This window comes from Lissotriton helveticus, chromosome 5_1 (genome assembly GCF_964261635.1).
Source record: "Lissotriton helveticus chromosome 5_1, aLisHel1.1, whole genome shotgun sequence".
Lineage (NCBI taxonomy): Eukaryota > Metazoa > Chordata > Amphibia > Caudata > Salamandridae > Lissotriton > Lissotriton helveticus.
The window spans coordinates 1,650,327,120-1,650,351,855 of NC_136065.1; the positions used below are offsets into that span (position 1 = coordinate 1,650,327,120).

Below are 24,736 nucleotides of genomic sequence, written 5' to 3' on the forward strand. Positions count from 1 at the left end.
TTCAAACACGCATAGCCGTGACTCTTAAATAAAAGTTACATTTAGAGATGCCGAACAGACTATATCTATACCCTGCTAGGAGCCTCCGCGGTGCCACGCGCACTCCTTTGGACATCAAATGAATGCTCCAGTGGATTTCAGGATAATTGCAGATGAAATAATTGGCTCTTGCTAGCCCGTTCCTTGGGTTACAAGCACTCGACTGCATCAGGGCATACTCAGTGCAAGGTGCAAAATAGCATGCTACAGAATTATACCGCGGAGCCTGAACGAAATGAAACCTGTTTTCTACAGCTCACCTTGCTCATGCTCCGGTTCTCCCTTTCAAACCAAGCTCGCTAACTGCACCGTGAGCATGTAGAGCAGGGCACCCCCTACGGAGGTCGCCTGGGGCACTGTCTTTGGCGGGCAGCCCGTAGTGGGAGGTGACACTTTCTAAACAAAGGCGCTGAGCCAAGAACAACGTGTAAACAAGACGTGTAAACCGCGAGCTGCAAAGTGTAAATCGCTTTAAGCCCAAGAGACGCCATAGCGAACCGCTCTTTGTTCCCGCCCGGGTCGTGGTTACTCCTACGCGTCCACGTGTGCGATTAAGCTGCTACCCCCGAAGGGTGGAGCGGGCACCTGGGGGGCTCAACAACGGACTCACCTATTTCGTACGGCGCTATGTACCCATTGCCCGCGCTCATAGCGCTGCCACCACTAACCCCCCCCGTGGCTGCTACCACTGGGGCCCCGTGCAGCCTGGTCATGCCCAGGGACGGGGCCGGGGGGAAGCGAGACGGTAGCACATCCCTCGCTTAACGGCGGCAACGACGACGACGCTCGAACAACAGCGCAGAGCAGCCACGGCGCGGGAGAGAAAAGCCGAGCCTAGCTGCTGGCCAGGTATATAACTTGGATGCGCCCTCCCCCGTCCACATCGGGCTCTCCCCATTGGCTGTTGGCCGGAGGGGGCGGCCCCGGGGGGCGCGCTGCCGGCTGCGCTCGCCAGATGTGTGGGACTAGGGCGCTGTCCCCCCATACTCCCCTTCGTGTCGTGGTGCCAGCGGCATTCTAACCAGTTTGGATAGATAGACTGATAAGAAAGCAGCTCTTAATTCCTAAAGTTTCAGCCATCTCAAGTGTATGACTGTTGACATATGTCTGCCCCACAGAGACAGATCACTTCTAATAAGTGAGTTCTCTATCTGTCACTGATTGCGGACATACTAACTAGAGCTATCAGTATGGTCATAAATGTGAATACTCTTATGTTCTCAAATCAAAATGGAGTTTTTCCTACTTCCAAGAAAAGTGTCTTAAGCATGCTCTTCAATTTTTGCACGCATGTAGACATTCAAATGCAACTGCATTTCCATACAGAGTCTCAAAATCATAGATATCTTCATACCGCAGTAAGAATAGATGAAGCGATTTACATACTGCAGGTAGGCTGGCCTTGTAGCTCAGTGGCAGAGCACTGGTCTTGTAAACCAGGGGTCATGAGTTCAAGCCGCATCTGGGCCTTTTTATATATGAGATCTGTATGTTGTTTCCAAGTAATTCTTTCTAGGAGTCACACCTTGTCTTAAGTTTGCTTATTGACAAGCTTCCCTTTCCTGCTTTCATCGTATCAAGAAGACTTCATGAAAACCATTGAACCATAAACTATTGCCTCACCCCTTCCGATCGCCTGACGAACGCCTGACAAACACCATTCTCACCCCGCCGGGCAAGCCCTACCGGGCAAAGCCAAATAAGCCATGCATATATGAAGTTCCTTTGAAAGTCAGAGCGAGGACTATGACCTCTGTTCCGACTGAGTCTGCATCCACAGAAAGGATGAAATAAGGATCGAGAAATTTCACCAAGGAGATGTGAACTTCATCCCCCTTAAAATACTTTTCCTCCCAGATGCCCCGGCTCTTAGTCAAATGAGGTTAATCTTCAAAACCCCACCCCCACTAACCATAAATATCCGACTCTCCTGCTGTCCATTCAAATGATACAAGGTATCTTGTACATAGAGAGAATGTGAGAAAAAGCAGAATCGCTTCATAGATTTGGTGACCTTGGATGGGTGGGCTGGATAAAGAAGTGAACCTGATTTCGGGAAAAGGAGTATCGTGATGGGGATGAGGAAAAGAGAACATGGACTACATTCACAAGTTAGAGAAATAAATGTAATAGGTTGAATGGTTTTAAAAAGTTAACTTTGAGCACGAATTGTGTTTTTTAAACTGCAAAGAATTAAAAAATCAATGTGGGATTGGAGGCACAATCTGAGCAGAAAGCACCATAAGCTGCTATGGTGCAATTCTTATGTTGACTAGAAACATTAATATGATGACGCTCTTCTTTTGATATGTCTTTCAGTTAAATTGTATTGTAAGTAGCTGATACAGCACTGTTTGCAGCTCCTCAGTATATGGTTATCCCGTGACAACAATGTTTTCATCATATTTATTATTCTACAAATGTATTTTTAAATGCACTGATGTGGTGTTTGCATGCTATGCAAGACGGCACATCATGGAATGTTTATAAGGAGCATCGAAAAGGATTGTGATATTTGCACCTGGAAGAGTCGGACACGCAGATCCTGAAAAGAAGTAAAGACTCTCTAGCAAGGGCCATCTTTACCCTAAGTTTAATCTTTACTTTTAGTGAAATGGTTTATGAAAAACCAGTAGGCTGCTCCAGGTGAGGCTCGAACTCACAACCTCGGCATGCCTCAATGCAAGTAGTGCTGTATAAGTACCGCGCGCTATCCGATTGCGCCACTGGAGCTCACTGTTCTCATATCTCTCCAGTTGAGCCATCTAGAGCTGGCCAAGTAGATACTGGCACTGCTCCCTTATTCACTGTGCAAGATCGACTCACATGCTAGCATTTTATCATGACTATTAAAAACTACAGTCCTAATGGAACAGATTTGATAATTCTGCTATATCATGTGCTCTGTCTATTGAACACCAGATACATTTGCCAGTTCTGACACAGTCTAGGAGAAACTTATGATTATTTGTAATTAGCACATAGTAAGAATTTCCTAAAAAATGAAACATAGTCACCTAAGCCAGACGAGGTGGCCGAGTGGTTAAGGCGATGGACTGCTAATCCATTGTGCTCTGCACGCGTGGGTTCGAATCCCACCTTCGTCGGAACGCCATCAGACACTCTTTTGAAGGTGGGCATGTCTCGTAGTACAATTACACTCTCTTTCAAGACACAGCCATAATCCACTAGAAGGGCCCAACTGACTATTCCATTTTGGCAATTATGTCAAATTAAGGGAAGTGTTTTGTGCTTAATTGAAATTAGATCTTTCATGAAGTGTCCAGAGGATTGCCTTTCCCTCACTCCTGGCCTTCTAACCAGTTTGGATAGATAGACTGATAAGAAAGCAGCTCTTACTCCTAAAGTTTCAGCCATCTCAAGTGTATGACTGTTGACATATGTCTGCCCCACAGAGACAGATCACTTCTAATAAGTGAGTTCTCTATCTGTCACTGATTGCGGACATACTAACTAGAGCTATCAGTATGGTCATAAATGTGAATACTCTTATGTTCTCAAATCAAAATGGAGTTTTTCCTACTTCCAAGAAAAGTGTCTTAAGCATGCTCTTCAATTTGTGCACGCATGTAGACATTCAAATGCAACTGCATTTCCATACAGAGTCTCAAAATCATAGATATCTTCATACCGCAGTAAGAATACATGAAGCGATTTACATACTGCAGGCAGGCTGGCCTTGTAGCTCAGTGGCAGAGCACTGGTCTTGTAAACCAGGGGTCATGAGTTCAAGCCTCATCAGGGCCTTTTTATATGTGAGTTTCTGTATGTTGTTTCTAAGTCATTCTTTCTAGGAGTCACACCTTGTCTTAAGTTTGTTTATTGACAAGCCTCCCTTTCCTGCTTTCATCGTATCAAGAAGACTTCATGAAAACCATTGAACCATAAACTATTGCCTCACCCCTTCCGATCGCCTGACGAACGCCTGACAAACGCCATTCTCACCCCGCCGGGCAAGCCCCGCCGGGCAAAGCCAAATAAGCCATGCATATTTGAAGTTCCTTTGAAAGTCAGAGCGAGGACTATGACCTCTGTTCCGACTGAGTCTGCATCCACAGAAAGAATGAAATAAGGATCTAGAAATTTCACCAAGGAGATGTGAACTTCATCCCCCTTAAAATACTTTTCCTCCCAGATGCCCCGGCTCTTAGTCAAATGAGGTTAATCTTCAAAACCCCACCCCCACTAACCATAAATATCCGACTCTCCTGCTGTCCATTCAAATGATACAAGGTATCTTGTACATAGAGAGAATGTGAGAAAAAGCAGAATCGCTTCATAGATTTGGTGACCTTGGAAGGGTCGGCTGGATAAAGAAGTGAACCTGATTTCGGGAAAAGGAGTATCGTGATGGGGATGAGGAAAAGAGAACATTGACCACATTCACAAGTTAGAGAAATAAATGTAATTGGTTGAATTGTTGAAATTGGCAATGTATATACACATAAGCGGCGTTCATTTGTGGTCACTGTACCTCTTGTCGTAAGCAGAACGGATATTGCAAAACACTGACTGTGTTATCCCGTCAGCATAGACCCATGCACACATATATACAACAGCCATTTAAGGTGCCTTGGTCTCCCTGTTCGCGATCATTCATCAGCGCCCTTCCCTGACCCTGCAAGCATCCCCCATGCACCCCGACCGCCCCCACTCTCACATGCACAAGTCATGAACCCTTCTCCTTCTGCATGACTCTGTCACTGGGAATCACACCCTGCGCCTGACCAACACCTCCTTTCCTTCCATGAATACCCCTCTTTTGATAAACCCTTCCTCTACGCTCGATTGTCCGCACCGATCCTTCCTTTCATGAATATCTCTCCTTTGATGACCCCTTCCTCTGAGCCCGATTGTTTGCACGGACCGCTGGTCATCCCTTAGCCTGAGGATACAGTTTATTACCCACTACTGTATGCACTCGCCCCTCTTCAAAGGAGCTACTATTGATCATGACCTTCCCACCCCCTGGGATTCGATCAGGCGCACACATTCCAAAGGAATCGGCAGAACACTCAGCTGCGTGATAGCCCCCTCCTATTGTATGGGGGGTAAGGGCCTCTACTGTAGCCATGTGTTGGAATGAGCCGGAACTGGGGGGGTGCCGGGGATGTCATCTTCATACTTCACAATGTCTTTATTGTAATAAAGAGCGTTCACATGTCTTAAACCAGTGTATAAAAGACCAGGCCTCAGAGAGGCTAGTTAGAGCACCTCCTGAAGACACTATGCGAGTATCCGAAATGACAGGCTCTCCTCATGAGAAATAAAACTCTGTTCTTGTTTTCCTGCTTTCAGCGCCCGTCTCTTTATTTGGTAATTATTCAAGATGGGAACTAAGAGGCGTCTTGCGCCAGCAGCCTGGGCATCAGGAGTGTTATGGGCTGACTTTTCCACAATTGGCGTCCCAACGCGGGGTCCATCAGCGACATAAGGTCCGGTAAGAGAGGTCCAGACGATGGGGTGAACATCTAAACGATTGGAGTATACCTGCCGTGAGAGGGCCCTCGTCCGGCTACCGATTGAATGAACTTCACCGATTCGGAACGGACCTCTTTCAAGTGACCTACTGTCCTGACTGGAATCCCATAGGAATACTGCAGTAAAAACATGGAGAAAGAGAACGATCGGGCGCTGGAAAAAGGAAGGCGAAGAATTGCCCACACGGTCCGTCCCGGGTAAGGTTAAGAAGGACGTCTTTACGTCCGATTGGTAGGATGGCTTTATCCATCTGATTGATTGATTGATTGATTGTTTATATTGCAATCGGTATTTAAATACTGGTATTGTTCATTGATTGGTTCATTTAGCCTTGATTGTAATTGAAGTATTGGTTCTCTTTGAGATATTTTCTATTTGCAAACAGTGATGAATAGGAACGTTTTTCTCTCTTTGCAGATAGTAAAGGATAGGTAATGCAGACATTTGTCCCCTATTGTAATCCGTCATGCCTGTTTTTCTCCCCATTGATTGATTGTTTGATCGAGCATTGAATTGTTCGAAGTTGGTTCTCTTAAGGATCTTCTCTGCCTACAAACGGGGAAGAATAGGAATATTCTCTCTCCCTTTGCAGATAGTGAAGGGTAGGTAACGCAGGCTTTTGCCCCCGTTGTAACCCGTCGTGCCTATTTCATTCCTCATTGATTGATTGTTTGTCCAAACATTGACTGTTTGGAATTGGTTCTTTTTGGAGGTATTCTCTGTTTGTAAATAACGTAGAATACAAATATTCTGTCTAGTCTTTGCAAATAGTGAAGGGTAGGTAATGCGGACCTTTGTCCCCCGTTGTAATCTGTCATGCCTATCTACTCCCCACTGATTGGTAAACTAGTTCCACCCGGACCATTTATTAGAGGTAGGTCATCCGGCTCAGCCCGGAGGACACCCCTAATAAAAAGGACAAATATAAAGAAAAATGCGGATTAGCCGCTGTATCGTGCTAGCAGATAAAAAAATATATAAAAATCGTTAGGGAAAACAAAAAGAATCAAGTAAAGTCAGTAGGCCACTGATGAGTTTTTGATTTTCGCAACAAATAAGAAAACGTTAGAAATAGCTCACGATAAAATACATGATTTCGCTAGAAATGAGAAACGTTAGGAATAAGCCCGTAATAAGAAACATGAAAATGGTGAGAGAAGCCAAGCTTGACATCACGACGGCCACGAGGCAATTAGGCTTCGCCACCCCTCACTGCTCCAAACATGCCTGTCCCACCACCCGCCACGCCCCAATAACGGTAACATGAGATAGATACAAGTCAACAGATACCTACCCCCATTCTGAAAACTCCCAAAGTGCAACTGGTTCGCGGCTACGCCCATCCGGAAGACGAGATCTTCAACACGTGTAGGGCGGGTCCTGCTGCCAGCCGTCGGCCGGAGGTCATCGAGTAAGGTGGGCCCGAAGAAGAGCCGAGGCCGACGGGGTCCGGCCGTCCCCACTTCTTCTATAATGGCTGCGACAACACTGGGGGGGGGATGTCTTGTGCATGCCTCCGACCCCCCCCCTCTCTCATCGCCTGGTCCAGCCATCATGTATATTAGCGCCGAGGAAAACGGCGTGGGGTGCGCTGGGAGGGAGAGACGGCGCGAACGGGCCTCTCCCACCTCCCCAGGTGGAGGCCCCCAGCGGCACCCCCAACGCTCCACTCACCCGACAGGGGTTCGCCCACTCGTAAAATGGCGGACGATCCTGCTGGAGCGGGCCCGTGGTGAAGAGATGGCCCGGCTGCTTGTTGATTAAGAAACGAGTCCCACCATCATAAAACTTCTCCTCGACCTTGAAGATTCTATAGGAGCCGCGGGAGTCCCCGACCCCCGCAGACAACCCCGATGGGGAATGACTGCCATGACTGCCCACGGAACGATGAAAATGTAGCCGCGAGACGTCGGCGCTCCCATGCTGGCGCCAGCCTCAGTTTGAATGACTAGAATCCTGCAGACTACAGTTCGGATCAGTTCCGGTGAAAACCCAGTATGACCCGGTAGAAAAATGGTTGCCTCCCTCCCCCTTTGACTGATGGTTCAGACCACCGATCCTTTCTTTTGCCCTTTAACGGAACTTTTGGACTGCCGAAAGAGGCTCTGGGCCAACCACGAGTTAGTGGAGATTTAGACTATGCCTGGATCTGCCTGGTTGCACCCAAAATGGCGCCGGTACAAATGAAACTTTCAACTCCTTGTTGTACCCCGATTGCTCAGCCTTGGTGTCATGGGATATGTATGTAGTTTTTAAACATATGGATTGATATAGGATGTGTACTGATTATATGTTCGGACAATGGATTGATATAGGATGTATACCGTCAGTTCGGACAATGAATTGATATGGGATGGGTACTGATTATGTGTTCGGACAATGAAGGACAATGAATTGACATGAGATGGGTACCGATTGAACATTCGGACAATGAATTGTTGTTAAGTTTTGGCGCATCATGATTATTGAAAGTTCGAATTTCAATGCTTATGATACTCGCTCACACTAAAGTTTCGATATGATTTTTATTGCACTTGTCGCACTTTTTATGAAATTAACGACCACCGACTCCATTAAGTTTTCCACTACTAAGTATTCCCACATGTACAGTTCCAGCCTGCTCAGTGGCCGGCCCACGAGGTTGTAGGCCCGTATGTGTGCACCGACATTTTTATTAAAGATTTTTTGGAAAAAGCAAACGCAGTTGTCACGCGTAAATTGGTAAGTTTCAAATAAATGACTACTGTTTCCGATGTAACTAAATTACAGGTGGAATGGCGCAGCTCAATTAGTTAAGGGTTGATAAATATAGTATGCAGAAATGTTGCATTTTTGTACAGCCTAAAACAACCGCTAAAAGATCCTGGTATTTAGCCTATACTTTATATGCTACCTGTATCAGAAAAATTGTTTTAAAATACCCCTAAGTCACCCCGAAGGAGTGCCACTTGACCCCCCCCCTGCGCACGATCCGTAATACCACACTTGGGCGACCTATGCCATCCACAGGCTTCCGATAATAATTTCTCCCATGCTAAAGGGCCCACCTGGGCTTAAACGCCAAGTTGGCAGGGACTGCATCCTGTGGAGATAGGCCGAGTATGTAGTAAGTAAAAGCCTTTCCGGGTTTATGTGCGCTAATATGTTGTTTAAATGCTGCCCCCGCCCCCCCCTTCTTTTCCCTTCTTTCTGCAGGTCACATCGGAACGTCGAGTAAAAAGTACAAAAAAATAGTGGTCTAGTGGACGAAGAGATGGGAAAAAGGGATTTGATTATGGTGCCTACACAGAACATGCAAACGATGACTATTTCTCTCCCTGAACTTAGCGCCTGGGAGGACAGCCTGAAGGGGAAACCACAAAATATAACTTCGCTTGGCACCCCGAATAGTACAACTAAAATGACGTGCACTAATGAATGAGCATCCTACAATTAACTAAATAGGGAAAGTTTAAGGAATATTTTGAGGTGAGGTTTACATTTATAATCTACTACATCCTTCTTCGCACCTTCATAGACATGAAACTCAAAGCTACCCCATTGTTCTCCCAACTGACACCCACTGTTGCCTCAGGCTGGAAACACCTTAGCCCGATCAGGTTAGTTCTTGACCAATTGCCAAAGGCGTAAGTGTGTACAATCAAAGCCACCAGTGAAGGCAGCCGACGAATAAAAGAGAAGAAAAAGGTAAAAAGAGCTTAGGATGCTAAGGATGCACAGCATACAGGAAAAGATAATTTTGGCCAATAACTGTTCTATGTTTTGTCTTGGATTTTTGTATATAATACATGTACTGTCTCCCCCGTCTGAGTTTGTGTGTACGTGATGTATGGATCTACGTCATCCCTCTGCCTGTGTTTCCGTATTACTTAACCCCTGCTGTTCTGTGTTGTGTGCGCACTGAATGGACCATTATTGTACACGTTTCTCTCTCTCTCTCTCTCTCTCTCTCCCTCTCTCTCTCTCTCCACTTCATACGTGTACCAAATGGTTCGTTTAGAGTGCGGGCGACTCTCTCTCTCTCTGAGGGTCCCCCTGTTCCCTCCTCCCTTGTGGTAACGTTGTGCCCCACCGGCACAAACCTAATTGGGTCTCTTCGAACACAGAGGTGTTCGGCAAAATTTACATGAACTAAAACTATGGTAACTTGCCATATTACTACCTCTCCTTTCTGCAAAACGATAGAACCTGAGTTGGTAATGAAAGAAAGGACAGGTAAGACGACTGATGTCCCCTAATCTGGCCTTTTTGTAGGGGGACTATAACGTCAATGGTCTTCTGTTTTTCAGTTCGTTAGAAATGCAATCCCCAATGCCCAGATTGCCCCACCCCTCTGCACTTAAGTGCGGATGTCCAAAGCGTCCTCGCTTCTCCCGATTGACCCCCAGCTCCCTGTCCAAAGCATCCTCGCTTCTCCCGATTGACCCCAGCTCCATATCAGCTATAATTGATGACCTTGGTTAACTATCGCTCCCCAAGTAAAGCATGTTTCACCTCTGTCCCCCCTCTCATGATGATAACCCCCTGCTTGCAAGAGTTAGCCGACCCCGAAGGGAAATGTAAGATTGTCAGTACCTAGTCCGATTTCTCCCCACGTACGTCACGACTGAGCGCCAAATAGGCTTACGAATTCAGTAGAAATGCCCTCCTACATACTCCATAAGTGATGACTTCTGACTGTGATCGATGAACATATCCCCCACCTACGTAGGATTGGGGACGGAATTGAGATGTATAAATGTCTTCTCCTGCCAGTTTTTCTAAAACTTGTTTTGTACTCATTCAAAGATACAATCACTGGAGGAGAGGAGCTGGACGTGACGCACAGCCTGGCCACAGATCATGAAGCACGTGTGACCTCGACCAAAGATGGAGTCGCAGAGCAACGGGACGAGGCACCACTATCAAACTCGGCAGATGAAGGAATGAAGGGCTGCCTTGAAGCCCTCAATTCGCTGACCCACTCGTGCCTGAAGTCCCCGTCCCTTTCGAGCCCGACTGATGGGCCTGCCTGCTCGATGTCCTTTGCTCCTTTTGGTCCCTTGGTGTGTTCAAAGATCTGATCCCACTCCGCCCTCTCCTCCCTCGATTATTCAACAACATCACCCTTTTCGCATAAACTTTTGACTCAGAAAAGAAGAGCAGCATTTAGATAGAATAAGGTTTTGCCACGGAAGAAGAAAGACACGCAGGTGCCCAGCATGAGGCACCCCTAAGAAGATCAGTTAGGAAACAGGACTGTGATCTAACAGCAGAGGACTGATCGCACCCTGCAACGCATAAGGATGGATCCGAGCTGGACTTATAGCTCCACCGCCGGTGCTCAACAGCGCCAACAAAAGAAGACGGACTACCAGAGCCTACCAATGATGGCTCACTGTTAAAAAGACATTGCGACAAAGACCCCCCCCCCCTTTTTGAACTTTCTACCCTCCCTTTGACTAATTGCTTGTATCAAACTGTATTCCTCCCTTAGCCATTTTTGTCATCGGTCACTCATGTATTTAGTCTTCCAAAAGGTCTCATATAGCACTGATAAGACCCGAAAGTATCAGAGCACTTTTTACTGTATGTTGATGTCATCGGAGAAAAAGTCAGAACCTGATTCCTTGGTTGACCCCGACTAAGTATTATGCCGATCTCTAGATTTGTATGAATAACCCAACGAATGTGAATTCATATGTACCGCATTCCGCCAATTGTATCAACTGCATATGGTTACACACAATTTGCTAGCATTTGACGAACGCTATTTCATTGGCCACACATGACTATATGTACACTCCATCAGTTGGGGTAAACACAAATGAACTAGCGTATGTTAAAAAGCGGCGACTGTTGAAATTGGCAATGTATATACACATAAGAGGCGTTCATTTGTGGTCACTGTACCTCTTGTCGTAAGCAGAACGGATATTGCAAAACACTGACTGTGTTATCCCGTCAGCATAGACCCATGCACACATATATACAACAGCCATTTTAGGTGCCATGGTCTCCCTGTTCGCGATCGATCATCAGCGCCCTTCCCTGACCCTGCAAGCATCCCCCATGCACCCCGACCGCCCCCACTCTCACATGCACAAGTCATGAACCCTTCTCCTTCTGCATGACTCTGTCACTGGGAATCACACCCCGCGCCTGACCAACACCTCCTTTCCTTCCATGAATACCCCTCTTTTGATAAACCCTTCCTCTACACTCGATTGTCCACACCGATCCTTCCTTTCATGAATATCTCTCCTTTGATGACCCCTTCCTCTGAGCCCGATTGTTTGCACGGACAGCTGGTCATCCCTTAGCCTGAGGATACAGTTTATTACCCACTACTGTATGCACTCGCCCCTCTTCAAAGGAGCTACTATTGATCATGACCTTCCCACCCCCTGGGATTCGATCAGGCGCACACATTCCAAAGGAATCGGCAGAACACTCAGCTGCGTGATAGCCCCCTCCTATTGTGTGGGGGGTAAGGGCCTCTACTGTAGCCACGTGTTGGAATGAGCCGGAACTGGGGGGGTGCCGGGGATGTCATCTTCATACTTCACAATGTCTTTAATGTAATAAAGAGCGTTCACATGTCTTAAACCAGTGTATAAAAGACCAGGCCTCAGAGAGGCTAGTTAGAGCACCTCCTGAAGACACTATGCGAGTGTCCGAGATGACAGGCTCTCCTCATGAGAAATAAAACTCTGTTCTTGTTTTCCTGCTTCCAGCGCCCGTCTCTTTATTTGGTAATTATTCAAGATGGGAACTAAGAGGCGTCTTGCGCCAGCAGCCTGGGCATCAGGAGCGTTATGGGCTGACTTTTCCACAGAATGGTTTTAAAAAGTTAACTTTGAGCACGAATTGTGTTTTTTAAACTGCAAAGAATTAAAAAATCAATGTGGGATTGGAGGCACAATCTGAGCATAAAGCACCATAAGCTGCTATGGTGCAACTCTTATGTTGACTAGAAACATTAATATGATGACGCTCTTCTTTTGATATGTCTTTCAGTTAAATTGTATTGTAAGTAGCTGATACAGCACTGTTTGCAGCTCCTCAGTATATGGTTATCCCGTGACAACAATGTTTTCATCATATTTATTATTCTACAAATGTATTTTTAAATGCACTGATGTGGTGTGTGCATGCTATGCAAGACGGCACATCATGGAATGTTTATAAGGAGCATCGAATAGGATTGTGATATTTGCACCTGGAAGAGTCGGACACGCAGATCCTGAAAAGAAGTAAAGACTCTCTAGCAAGGGCCGTCTTTACCCTGAGTTTAATCTTTACTTTTAGTGAAATGCTTTATGAAAAACCAGTAAGCTGCTCCAGGTGAGGCTCGAACTCACAACCTCGGCATGCCTCAATGCAAGTACTGCTGTATAAGTACCGCGCGCTAACGGATTGCGCCACTGGAGCTCACTGTTCTCATATCTCCCCAGTTGAGCCATCTAGAGCTGACCAAGTAGATACTGGCACTGCTCCCTTATTCACTGTGCAAGATCGACTCACATGCTAGCATGTTATCATGACTATTAAAAACTACAGTCCTAATGGAACAGATTTGATAATTCTGCTATATCATGTGCTCTGTCTATTGAACACCACATACATTTGCCAGTTCTGACACAGTCTAGGAGAAACTTATGATTATTTGTAATTAGCACATAGTAAGAATTTCCTAAAAAATGAAACATAGTCACCTAAGGCAGACGAGGTGGCCGAGTGGTTAAGGCGATGGACTGCTAATCCATTGTGCTCTGCACGCGTGGGTTCGAATCCCACCTTCGTCGGAACGCCATCAGACACTCTTTTGAAGGTGGGCATGTCTCGTAGTACAATTACACTCTCTTTTAAGACTCAGCCATAATCCACTAGAAGGGCCCAACTGACTATTCCATTTTGGCAATTATGTCAAATTAAGGGAAGTGTTTTGTGCTTAATTGAAATTAGATCTTTCATGAAGTGTCCAGAGGATTGCCTTTCCCTCACTCCTGGCCTTCTAACCAGTTTGGATAGATAGACTGATAAGAAAGCAGCTCTTACTCCTAAAGTTTCAGCCATCTCAAGTGTATGACTGTTGACATATGTCTGCCCCACAGAGACAGATCATTTCTAATAAGTGAGTTCTCTATCTGTCACTGATTGCGGACATACTAACTAGAGCTATCAGTATGGTCATAAATGTGAATACTCTTATGTTCTCAAATCAAAATGGAGTTTTTCCTACTTCCAAGAAAAGTGTCTTAAGCATGCTCTTCAATTTGCGCACGCATGTAGACATTCAAATGCAACTGCATTTCCATACAGAGTCTCAAAATCATAGATATCTTCATACCGCAGTAAGAATACATGAAGCGATTTACATACTGCAGGCAAGCTGGCCTTGTAGCTCAGTGGCAGAGCACTGGCCCTGTAAACCAGGGGTCATGAGTTCAAGCCTCATAAGGGCCATTTTATATGTGAGTTTCTGTATGTTGTTTCCAAGTCATTCTTTCTAGGAGTCACACCTTGTCTTAAGTTTGCTTATTGACAAGCTTCCCTTTCCTGCTTTCATCGTATCAAGAAGACTTCATGAAAACCATTGAACCAAAAACTATTGCCTCACCCCTTCCGATCGCCTGAAGAACGCCTGACAAACGCCATTCTCACCCCGCCGGGCAAAGCCAAATAAGCCATGCATATTTGAAGTTCCTTTGAAAGTTAGAGCGAGGACTATGACCTCTGTTCCGACTGAGTCTGCATCCACAGAAAGGATGAAATAAGGATCTAGAAATTTCACCAAGGAGATGTGAACTTCATCCAACTTAAAATAATTTTTCTCCCAGATGCCCCAGCTCTTAGTCAAATGAGGTTAATCTTCAAAACCCCACCCCCACTAACCATAAATATCCGACTCTCCTGCTGTCCATTCAAATGATACAAGGTATCTTGTACATAGAGAGAATGTGAGAAAAAGCAGAATCGCTTCATAGATTTGGTGACCTTGGAAGGGTCGGCTGGATAAAGAAGTGAACCTGATTTCGGGAAAAGGAGTATCGTGATGGGGATGAGGAAAAGAGAACATGGACCACATTCACAAGTTAGAGAAATAAATGTAATAGGTTGAATGGTTTTAAAAAGTTAACTTTGAGCACGAATTGTGTTTTTTAAACTGCAAAGAATTAAAAAATCAATGTGGGATTGGAGGCACAATCTGAGCATAAAGCACCATAAGCTGCTATGGTGCAACTCTTATGTTGACTAGAAACATTAATATGATGACGCTCTTCTTTTGATATGTCTTTCAGTTAAATTGTATTGTAAGTAGCTGATACAGCACTGTTTGCAGCTCCTCAGTATATGGTTATCCCGTGACAACAATGTTTTCATCATATTTATTATTCTACAAATGTATTTTTAAATGCACTGATGTGGTGTTTGCATGCTATGCAAGACGGCACATCATGGAATGTTTATAAGGAGCATCGAATAGGATTGTGATATTTGCACCTGGAAGAGTCGACACGCAGATCCTGAAAAGAAGTAAAGACTCTCTAGCAAGGGCCGTCTTTACCCTGAGTTTAATCTTTACTTTTAGTGAAATGGTTTATGAAAAACCAGTAAGCTGCTCCAGGTGAGGCTCGAACTCACAACCTCGGCATGCCTCAATGCAAGTACTGCTGTATAAGTACCGCGCGCTAACCGATTGCGCCACTGGAGCTCACTGTTCTCATATCTCCCCAGTTGAGCCATCTAGAGCTGACCAAGTAGATACTGGCACTGCTCCCTTATTCACTGTGCAAGATCGACTCACATGCTAGCATGTTATCATGACTATTAAAAACTACAGTCCTAATGGAACAGATTTGATAATTCTGCTATATCCTGTGCTCTGTCTATTGAACACCACATACATTTGCCAGTTCTGACACAGTCTAGGAGAAACTTATGATTATTTGTAATTAGCACATAGTAAATTTCCTAAAAAATGAAACATAGTCACCTAGGGCAGACGAGGTGGCCGAGTGGTTAAGGCGATGGACTGCTAATCCATTGTGCTCTGCACGCGTTGGTTCGAATCCCACCTTCGTCGGAACGCCATCAGACACTCTTTTGAAGGTGAGCATGTCTCGTAGTACAATTACACTCTCTTTCAAGACACAGCCATAATCCACTAGAAGGGCCCAACTGACTATTCCATTTTGGCAATTATGTCAAATTAAGGGAAGGGTTTTGTGCTTAATTGAAATTAGATCTTTCATGAAGTGTCCAGAGGATTGCCTTTCCCTCACTCCTGGCCTTCTAACCAGTTTGGATAGATAGACTGATAAGAAAGCAGCTCTTACTCCTAAAGTTTCAGCCATCTCAAGTGTATGACTGTTGACATATGTCTGCCCCACAGAGACAGATCACTTCTAATAAGTGAGTTCTCTATCTGTCACTGATTGCGGACATACTAACTAGAGCTATCAGTATGGTCATAAATGTGAATACTCTTATGTTCTCAAATCAAAATGGAGTTTTTCCTACTTCCAAGAAAAGTGTCTTAAGCATGCTCTTCAATTTGTGCACGCATGTAGACATTCAAATGCAACTGCATTTCATACAGAGTCTCAAAATCATAGATATCTTTATACCGCAGTAAGAATACATGAAGCGATTTACATACTGCAGGCAGGCTGGCCTTGTAGCTCAGTGGCAGAGCACTGGTCTTGTAAACCAGGGGTCATGAGTTCAAGCCTCATCAGGGCCTTTTTAGGTCTCGCCTGTCGATGCGCATGCGCATCGAGCTTGCGAGCCTATTGCGGCTTAAACAACCTTTAACTAACAAGCAAGGAATCGTGGCGATTCCTTGCAGTGCCCGTGACTTTTAAGCTCAATGCGCATGTGCATTGAGCTTAAAAGTGCGTGCACATCAGTTCCCTCAGCCGCACTCCAGGCCCCTGCTGTTTTCACACCCTCTCCCCGCTCCGCCCCCTCCCCTGCCCGCCGTGTCGCATTTCTCCTCCCCCCTCCCCTTATCTGCCTTTCCCTCCGTCTTACAGCGCTTTCGCTTTTACAGCTGCTTACACCCTCTCCCCGCTCCGCCCCCTCCCCTGCCCGCCGTGTCGCATTTCTCCTCCCCCCTCCCCTTATCTGCCTTTCCCTCCTCCTCCTACTCTCCTCCCCACTCTCTCTCTCCCAGCACAACCTTGTTTTAAGATAGCCTCCTCTGGGTCTCGTTTAAACTTGTTTCCTTTAACCTTTACTTTTTGTCTGCCTCGCACAAGAAACCCCTACCTGGTGTGCGACGTATTTTTAAAAGTTGTAATTGTAAATTGTATACACATAGTGCTTGCCAGCGCCGAACGAGCCGTTAAGCGCTTTGCAGCAAGTAGTACGCAGCTCTGGAGCCACATAGGGAGTAGATTAATAATATATTCTTCCTTTTCCTTGCAGAATTAGTTTCAGCTGAAAAATAGCATTGTAGTAATACCACATGTTCGTATGCCTCGCACAAGAAACCCCCGACATGGTGTGCGACGTATTTTTAAAAGTTGTAATTGTAAATTGCATACATATAGTGCTTGCTAGCGCCGAACAAGCCGTTAAGCGCTTTGCAGCAAGTAGTACGCAGCTCTGGAGCCACATAGGGAGTAGATTAATAATATATGCTTCCTTTTCCTTGCAGAATTATTTTTAGGCTGAAAATTAGCATTGTAGTAATACCACATGTTCGTATTTGCTGCTACTTAAACCGTCACCGAGTCCTTTTAATAAGACAAATCTCTCTGTTGACAACATGCTCTGCTATTAGTCTGGCTGTCATGATTGGCGATCTAATTTCTGCTTTTTTTTTATTAATATAAAAGGGAAACAGATTGTTTTCTGTATTTATTTACATTTTAAAAAAACGAAGCACGTTGAGCCTTACTAAATTACATCCTTCGGGTTTGCATTCGGGCGGGACAGTTTTCCATTTGAAATTAAAATGAAAACTGCATTCAACAGTTGAAGCAATCAGTAGCGCCTTGAATGAGTGCTGCAATGTGTAGAAATACTGAGGTGAACGCGCCCCTGGGTATTTTAATCAGAAAGGAGAATGCATTGTTGTGTTTGTATTATTTACACTCAGTAAGATGGAGAGCAACACAGCGCGACGGGCCTTTGTGAGAAGGTTTTTTTCAGCGCTGAATGAATGAACACTTTAACAACTGGTGTTACTATGTCCTGTTTACTTTTTCCTTTAACCTTTACTTTTTGTCTGCCTCGCACAAGAAACCCCCTACCTGGTGTGCGACGTATTTTTAAAAGTTGTAATTGTAAATTGTATACACATAGTGCTTGCTAGCGCCGAACGAGCCATTAAGCGCTTTGCAGCAAGTAGTACGCAGCACTGTTCGGGTTCCTCTTTACAATGAGCCACGAGGAGCGCGTGAAGTGGATGGTGGGTGGCAAATGGACTCAAAGCGGCCGGTCGCTTTGGTGTTCGGATAAGCATCAGATAAGGATCTGTCTGGCCTCGAACACCTTCAAGCAGCGGCAGCCTGCCCTTCACACGCCGGCCTCCCAGCCAGCCTGTCTCTGAGTGCCAGCACCAAAGAGGGGGGTTTGATGCCCTAAATGAGTATTCCTTAGAATTTTTATGGGCGCTCCTTGCAGTTTGTAGTTACATATTTACAACTGCAGCTCGCCTGAAGAGCAGAGTGTGTGCTGGGTGACTGGCAAGCGAGAAGCAAATCCAACAGGCTGCTACAGTGAACTGAAGGGACGAAGGAATACAATAAATCATATTTATAATAAGAAGAAGACAAACCTGTTGTATGACAGGTGGGGAAGACCCCGGAGCTGTCGTGAAAGTTAAAAAAGAAACTTAAAGATAGTCATACAACGCCGAGAAGAACATATCTTTAAATATTCGTGCCTCATTTAGACGATATTCAACAATTGTACCTAAGACAGGATTCCTCGTTCCATTTTGTATCTTGTAATATTATACTTTTTGGTAAAAGCCGGGTTGCTTTGAATCTGGAGCGGATTCACTTATTTTTCAGCTCGAAAAGTGCTGCGCATCAGGCACTTTAGTGTAATTTCTCTTTTCCAAGCCTCACACAAATACAATTTTATGTATGTATGTGGATAGATTTGTATAATGCTCGCAGACAGTCGTACATTACAGATCGTGTCATACCCACACCCCTTTGCCTCCAGTAACCCCAAATGCACCCTGCTCCCGCCAACATATTTTGATTTGTAGAAGGTATATCTGTTTTAGAGGTAACTCCAAATTCAGGTCTACAGCGTCAAGCACTCGCAAGGCAGAACAAGCAGACCGCCCACCACAAACCCCCACCTCCAGTGTCCATAGAAGGGCAGCAAAACCACAGCTGATTATTCGGCAACCACCAGTTCTTTTTTTGCAATTCGAGTTTGTTCTGATGCTCGCACTCACTCTACGTCCCTCACTCTACCGCCCTCACTCTACCGCCCTCACTCTACCACTCTAACGCCCTCACGCCCTCACTCTGCTGCCATCACTCTACCACTCTACCGCCCTCACGCCCTCACTCTACCGCCCTCACTCTACCACTCTACTGCCCTCACGCCCTCACTCTACTGCCCTAACTCTGCCACCCACATGCCCTCACTCAACTGCCCTCACTCTACCACTCTACAGCCCTCACGCCCTCACTCTACTGCCCTCACGCCCTCACTCTACCGCCCTCACGCCCTCACCCTACCGCACTCACTCTACTGCCCTCACTCTACCGCACTCACTCTCCGCCCTCACTCTACCACTCTACTGCCCTCACTCTACTGCCATAACTCTGCCACCCACACGCCCTCACTCTACTGCCCTCACTCTACCACTCTACAGCCCTCACGCCCTCACTCTACTGCCCTCACGCCCTCACTCTACCGCCCTCACGCCCTCACTCTACCGCCCTCACTATACTGCCCTCACTCTACTGCCCTCACTATACCGCCCTCACTCTACCACCCTACCGCCCTCACTCCCTCACTCTTGCCCTCACTCTACCACTCTAACGCCCTCACGCCCTCACTCTACCGCCCTCACTCTACTGCCCTCACGCCCTCACTCTACTGCCCTCACTCTACCACTCTACCGCCCTCACTCTACCACTCTGCTGCCCTCACTCAACCACCCTCACTCTACCACAATAAAATACACTGCACATATTCTTCACAAAAGTAATTTACAATAGTTTAAGCTATTGCTATTATAAATTACAAGAACTTTTATTTAACTATTAATTATTTAAAAAAATTAAAAGCCATTTGTATTTGTTATATGAATACATGTAAGTCACGTACATACAAAACATGTGGCATTACAAATGCTATAGGTGTCACATTTGAAAAAGTTAAAAGTATTGGCATTGTAAATGACAAAGCAATTAATTTTGCTATTTTCAAGACCAACACATAAAAAAAAGTTGTCATTTACAAAACCAAAGCTCCAACTCTTCTAATGCGAGACCTATTGCATTTCCAATGCTTGTTATATGTGAGTTTCTGTATGTTGTTTCCAAGTCATTCTTTCTAGGAGTCACACCTTGTCTTAAGTTTGCTTATTGACAAGCTTCCCTTTCCTGCTTTCATCGTATCAAGAAGACTTCATGAAAACCATTGAACCATAAACTATTGCCTCACCCCTTCCGATCGCCTGACGAACGCCTGACAAACGCCATTCTCACCCCGCCGGGCAAGCCCTGCCAGGCAAAGCCAAATAAGCCATGCATATTTGAAGTTCCTTTGAAAGTCAGAGCGAGGACTATGACCTCTGTTCCGACTGAGTCTGCATCCACAGAAAGGATGAAATAAGGATCTAGAAATTTCACCAAGGAGATGTGAACTTCATCCCCCTTAAAATACTTTTCATCCCAGATGCCCCGTCTCTTAGTCAAATGAGGTTAATCTTCAAAACCCCACCCCCACTAACCATAAATATCCGACTCTCCTGCTGTCCATTCAAATGATACAAGGTATCTTGTACATAGAGAGGATGTGAGAAAAAGCAGAATCGCTTCATAGATTTGGTGACCTTGGAAGGGTCGGCTGGATAAAGAAGTGAACCTGATTTCGGGAAAAGGAGTATCGTGATGGGGAAGAGGAAAAGAGAACATGGACCACATTCACAAGTTAAAGAAATAAATGTAATAGGTTGAATGGTTTTAAAAAGTTAACTTTGAGCACGAATTGTGTTTTTTAAACTGCAAAGAATTAAAAAATCAATGTGGGATTGGAGGCACAATCTGAGCAGAAAGCACCATAAGCTGCTATGGTGCAACTCTTATGTTGACTAGAAACATTAATATGATGACCCTCTTCTTTTGATATGTCTTTCAGTTAAATTGTATTGTAAGTAGCTGATACAGCACTGTTTGCAGCTCCTCAGTATATGGTTATCCCATGACAACAATGTTTTCATCATATTTATTATTCTACAAATGTATTTTTAAATGCACTGATGTGGTGTTTGCATGCTATGCAAGACGGCACATCATGGAATGTTTATAAGGAGCATCGAATAGGATTGTGATATTTGCACCTGGAAGAGTCGGACACGCAGATCCCGAAAAGAAGTAAAGACTCTCTAGCAAGGGCCGTCTTTACCCTGAGTTTAATCTTTACTTTTAGTGAAATGGTTTATGAAAAACCAGTAAGCTGCTCCAGGTGAGGCTCGAACTCACAACCTCGGCATGCCATAATGCAAGTACTGCTGTATATGTACCGCGCGCTAACCGATTGCGCCACTGGAGCTCACTGTTCTCATATCTCCCCAGTTGAGCCATCTAGAGCTGACCAAGTAGATACTAGCACTGCTCCCTTATTCACTGTGCAAGATCGACTCACATGCTAGCATGTTATCATGTCTTTTAAAAACTACAGTCCTAATGGAACAGATTTGATAATTCTGCTATATCATGTGCTCTGTCTATTGAACACCACATACACTTGCCAATTCTGACACAGTCTAGGAGAAACTTATGATTATTTGTAATTAGCACATAGTAAGAATTTCCTAAAAAATGAAACATAGTTACCTAAGGCAGACAAGGTGGCCGAGTGGTTAAGGCGATGGACTGCTAATCCATTGTGCTCTGCACGCGTGGGTTCGAATCCCACCTTCGTCGGAACGCCATCAGACACCCTTTTGAAGGTGGGCATGTCTCGTAGTACAATTACACTCTCTTTCAAGACACAGCCATAATCCACTAGAAGGGCCCAACTGACTATTCCATTTTGGCAATTATGTCAAATTAAGGGAAGTATTTTGTGCTTAATTGAAATTAGATCTTTCATGAAGTGTCCAGAGGATTGCCTTTCCCTCACTCCTGGCCTTCTAACCAGTTTGGATAGATAGACTGATAAGAAAGCAGCTCTTACTCCTAAAGTTTCAGCCATCTCAAGTGTATGACTGTTGACATATGTCTGCCCCACAGAGACAGATCACTTCTAATAAGTGAGTTCTCTATCTGTCACTGATTGCGGACATACTAACTAGAGCTATCAGTATGGTCATAAATGTGAATACTCTTATGTTCTCAAATCAAAATGGAGTTTTTCCTACTTCCAAGAAAAGTGTCTTAAGCATGCTCTTCAATTTGTGCACGCATGTAGACATTCAAATGCAACTGCATTTCCATACAGAGTCTCAAAATCATAGATATCTTCATACCGCAGTAAGAATACATGAAGCGATTTACATACTGCAGGCAGGCTGGCCTTGTAGCTCAGTGGCAGAGCACTGGTCTTGTAAACCAGGGGTCATGAGTTCAAGCCTCATCAGGGCCTTTTTATATGTGAGTTTCTGTATGTTGTTTCCAAGTCATTCTTTCTAGGAGTCACACCTTATCTTAAGTTTGCTTATTGACAAGCTTCCCTTTCCTGCTTTCATCGTATCAAGAAGACTTCATGAAAACCATTGAACCATAAACTATTGCCTCACCCCTTCCGATTGCCTGACGAACGCCTGACAAACACCATTCTCACCCCGCCGGGCAAGCCCTACCGGGCAAAGCCAAATAAGCCATGCATATATGAAGTTCCTTTGAAAGTCAGAGCGAGGACTATGACCTCTGTTCCGACTGAGTCTGCATCCACAGAAAGGATAAAATAAGGATCTAGAAATTTCACCAAGGAGATGTGAACTTCATCCCCCTTAAAATACTTTTCCTCCCAGATGCCCCGGCTCTTAGTCAAATGAGGTTAATCTTCAAAACCCCACCCCCACTAACCATAAATATCCGACTCTCCTGCTGTCCATTCAAATGATACAAGGTATCTTGTACATAGAGAAAATGTGAGAAAAAGCAGAATCGCTTCATAGATTTGGTGACCTTGCAAGGGTCGGCTGGATAAAGAAGTGAACCTGATTTCGGGAAAAGTAGTATCGTGATGGGGATGAGGAAAAGAGAACATGGACCACATTCACAAGTTAGAGAAATAAATGTAATAGGTTGAATGGTTTTAAAAAGTTAACTTTGAGCATGAATTGTGTTTTTTAAACTGCAAAGAATTAAAAAATCAATGTGGGATTGGAGGCACAATCTGAGCAGAAAGCACCATAAGCTGCTATGGTGCAACTCTTATGTTGACTAGAAACATTAATAAGATGACGCTCTTCTTTTGATATGTCTTTCAGTTAAATTGTATTGTAAGTAGCTGATACAGCACTGTTTGCAGCTCCTCAGTATATGGTTATCCCGTGACAACAATGTTTTCATCATATTTATTATTCTACAAATGTATTTTTAAATGCACTGATGTGGTGTTTGCATGCTATGCAAGACGGCACATCATGGAATGTTTATAAGGAGCATCGAATATGATTGTGATATTTGCACCTGGAAGAGTCGGACACGCAGATCCTGAAAAGAAGTAAAGACTCTCTAGCAAGGGCCGTCTTTACCCTGAGTTTAATCTTTACTTTTAGTGAAATGGTTTATGAAAAACCAGTAAGCTGCTCCAGGTGTGGCTCGCACTCACAACCTCAGCATGCCTCAATGCAAGTACTGCTGTATAAGTACCGCGCGCTAACCGATTGCGCCACTGGAGCTCACTGTTCTCATATCTCCCCAGTTGAGCCATCTAGAGCTGACCAAGTAGATACTGGCACTGCTCCCTTATTCACTGTGCAAGATCGACTCACATGCTAGCATGTTATCATGACTAATAAAAACTACAGTCCTAATGGAACAGATTTGATAATTCTGCTATATCATGTGCTCTGTCTATTGAACACCACATACATGTGCCAGTTCTGACACAGTCTAGGAGAAACTTATGATTATTTGTAATTAGCACATAGTAAGAATTTCCTAAAAAAATTAAACATAGTCACCTAAGGCAGACGAGGTGGCCGAGTGGTTAAGGCGATGGACTGCTAATCCATTGTGCTCTGCACGTGTGGGTTTGAATCCCACCTTCGTCGGAACGCCATCAGACACTCTTTTGAAGGTGGGCATGTCTCGTAGTACAATTACACTCTCTTTCAAGACACAGCCATAATCCACTAGAAGGGCCCAACTGACTATTCCATTTTGGCAATTATGTCAAATTAAGGGAAGTGTTTTGTGCTTAATTGAAATTAGATCTTTCATGAAGTGTCCAGAGGATTGCCTTTCCCTCACTCCTGGCCTTCTAACCAGTTTGGATAGATAGACTGATAAGAAAGCAGCTCTTACTCCTAAAGTTTCAGCCATCTCAAGTCTATGACTGTTGACATATGTCCGCCCCACAGAGACAGATCACTTCTAATAAGTGAGTTCTCTATCTGTCACTGATTGCGGACATACTAACTAGAGCTATCAGTATGGTCATAAATGTGAATACTCTGATGTTCTCAAATCAAAATGGAGTTTTTCCTACTTCCAAGAAAAGTGTCTTAAGCATGCTCTTCAAATTGTGCACGCATGTAGACATTCAAATGCAACTGCATTTCCATACAGAGTCTCAAAATCATAGATATCTTCATACCGCAGTAAGAATACATGAAGCGATTTACATACTGCAGGCAGTCTGTCCTTGTAGCTCAGTGGCAGAGCACTGCTCTTGTAAACCAGGGGTCATGAGTTCAAGCCTCATCAGGCCCTTTTTATATGTGAGTTTCTGTATGTTGTTTCCAAGTCATTCTTTCTAGGAGTCACACATTGTCTTAAGTTTGCTTATTGACAGGCTTCACTTTCCTGCTTTCATCGTATCAAGAAGACTT

At 44.7% G+C, this 24,736-nt stretch overlaps 14 non-coding genes across 14 annotated transcripts; 10 read left to right on the plus strand and 4 right to left on the minus strand.

Moving 5' to 3' along the window:
- Nucleotides 1-1,437: 1,437 nt before the first annotated feature.
- On the plus strand, nucleotides 1,438-1,509 carry TRNAT-UGU (transfer RNA threonine (anticodon UGU)). The gene has a single exon. It is a non-coding gene; the product is annotated as a tRNA-Thr (tRNA).
- A 1,168-nt stretch (nucleotides 1,510-2,677) lies between these two features.
- TRNAI-UAU (transfer RNA isoleucine (anticodon UAU)) lies at nucleotides 2,678-2,772 on the minus strand. The gene is made up of 2 exons: nucleotides 2,735-2,772; nucleotides 2,678-2,713 (listed from the first exon to the last, which is right to left on the minus strand). It is a non-coding gene; the product is annotated as a tRNA-Ile (tRNA).
- A 292-nt stretch (nucleotides 2,773-3,064) lies between these two features.
- TRNAS-GCU (transfer RNA serine (anticodon GCU)) lies at nucleotides 3,065-3,146 on the plus strand. The gene has a single exon. It is a non-coding gene; the product is annotated as a tRNA-Ser (tRNA).
- Nucleotides 3,147-3,735: 589 nt separating this feature from the next.
- On the plus strand, nucleotides 3,736-3,807 carry TRNAT-UGU (transfer RNA threonine (anticodon UGU)). The gene has a single exon. It is a non-coding gene; the product is annotated as a tRNA-Thr (tRNA).
- Nucleotides 3,808-12,859: 9,052 nt separating this feature from the next.
- On the minus strand, nucleotides 12,860-12,954 carry TRNAI-UAU (transfer RNA isoleucine (anticodon UAU)). Its single transcript has 2 exons — nucleotides 12,917-12,954; nucleotides 12,860-12,895 (listed from the first exon to the last, which is right to left on the minus strand). It is a non-coding gene; the product is annotated as a tRNA-Ile (tRNA).
- Nucleotides 12,955-13,246: 292 nt separating this feature from the next.
- Nucleotides 13,247-13,328, plus strand: TRNAS-GCU (transfer RNA serine (anticodon GCU)). Its single transcript has one exon. It is a non-coding gene; the product is annotated as a tRNA-Ser (tRNA).
- A 589-nt stretch (nucleotides 13,329-13,917) lies between these two features.
- TRNAT-UGU (transfer RNA threonine (anticodon UGU)) lies at nucleotides 13,918-13,989 on the plus strand. Its single transcript has one exon. It is a non-coding gene; the product is annotated as a tRNA-Thr (tRNA).
- Nucleotides 13,990-15,143: 1,154 nt separating this feature from the next.
- TRNAI-UAU (transfer RNA isoleucine (anticodon UAU)) lies at nucleotides 15,144-15,238 on the minus strand. Its single transcript has 2 exons — nucleotides 15,201-15,238; nucleotides 15,144-15,179 (listed from the first exon to the last, which is right to left on the minus strand). It is a non-coding gene; the product is annotated as a tRNA-Ile (tRNA).
- Nucleotides 15,239-15,528: 290 nt separating this feature from the next.
- TRNAS-GCU (transfer RNA serine (anticodon GCU)) lies at nucleotides 15,529-15,610 on the plus strand. Its single transcript has one exon. It is a non-coding gene; the product is annotated as a tRNA-Ser (tRNA).
- A 588-nt stretch (nucleotides 15,611-16,198) lies between these two features.
- On the plus strand, nucleotides 16,199-16,270 carry TRNAT-UGU (transfer RNA threonine (anticodon UGU)). The gene has a single exon. It is a non-coding gene; the product is annotated as a tRNA-Thr (tRNA).
- A 4,917-nt stretch (nucleotides 16,271-21,187) lies between these two features.
- TRNAI-UAU (transfer RNA isoleucine (anticodon UAU)) lies at nucleotides 21,188-21,282 on the minus strand. The gene is made up of 2 exons: nucleotides 21,245-21,282; nucleotides 21,188-21,223 (listed from the first exon to the last, which is right to left on the minus strand). It is a non-coding gene; the product is annotated as a tRNA-Ile (tRNA).
- A 292-nt stretch (nucleotides 21,283-21,574) lies between these two features.
- TRNAS-GCU (transfer RNA serine (anticodon GCU)) lies at nucleotides 21,575-21,656 on the plus strand. Its single transcript has one exon. It is a non-coding gene; the product is annotated as a tRNA-Ser (tRNA).
- A 589-nt stretch (nucleotides 21,657-22,245) lies between these two features.
- Nucleotides 22,246-22,317, plus strand: TRNAT-UGU (transfer RNA threonine (anticodon UGU)). The gene has a single exon. It is a non-coding gene; the product is annotated as a tRNA-Thr (tRNA).
- A 1,557-nt stretch (nucleotides 22,318-23,874) lies between these two features.
- Nucleotides 23,875-23,956, plus strand: TRNAS-GCU (transfer RNA serine (anticodon GCU)). Its single transcript has one exon. It is a non-coding gene; the product is annotated as a tRNA-Ser (tRNA).
- Nucleotides 23,957-24,736: the final 780 nt, after the last annotated feature.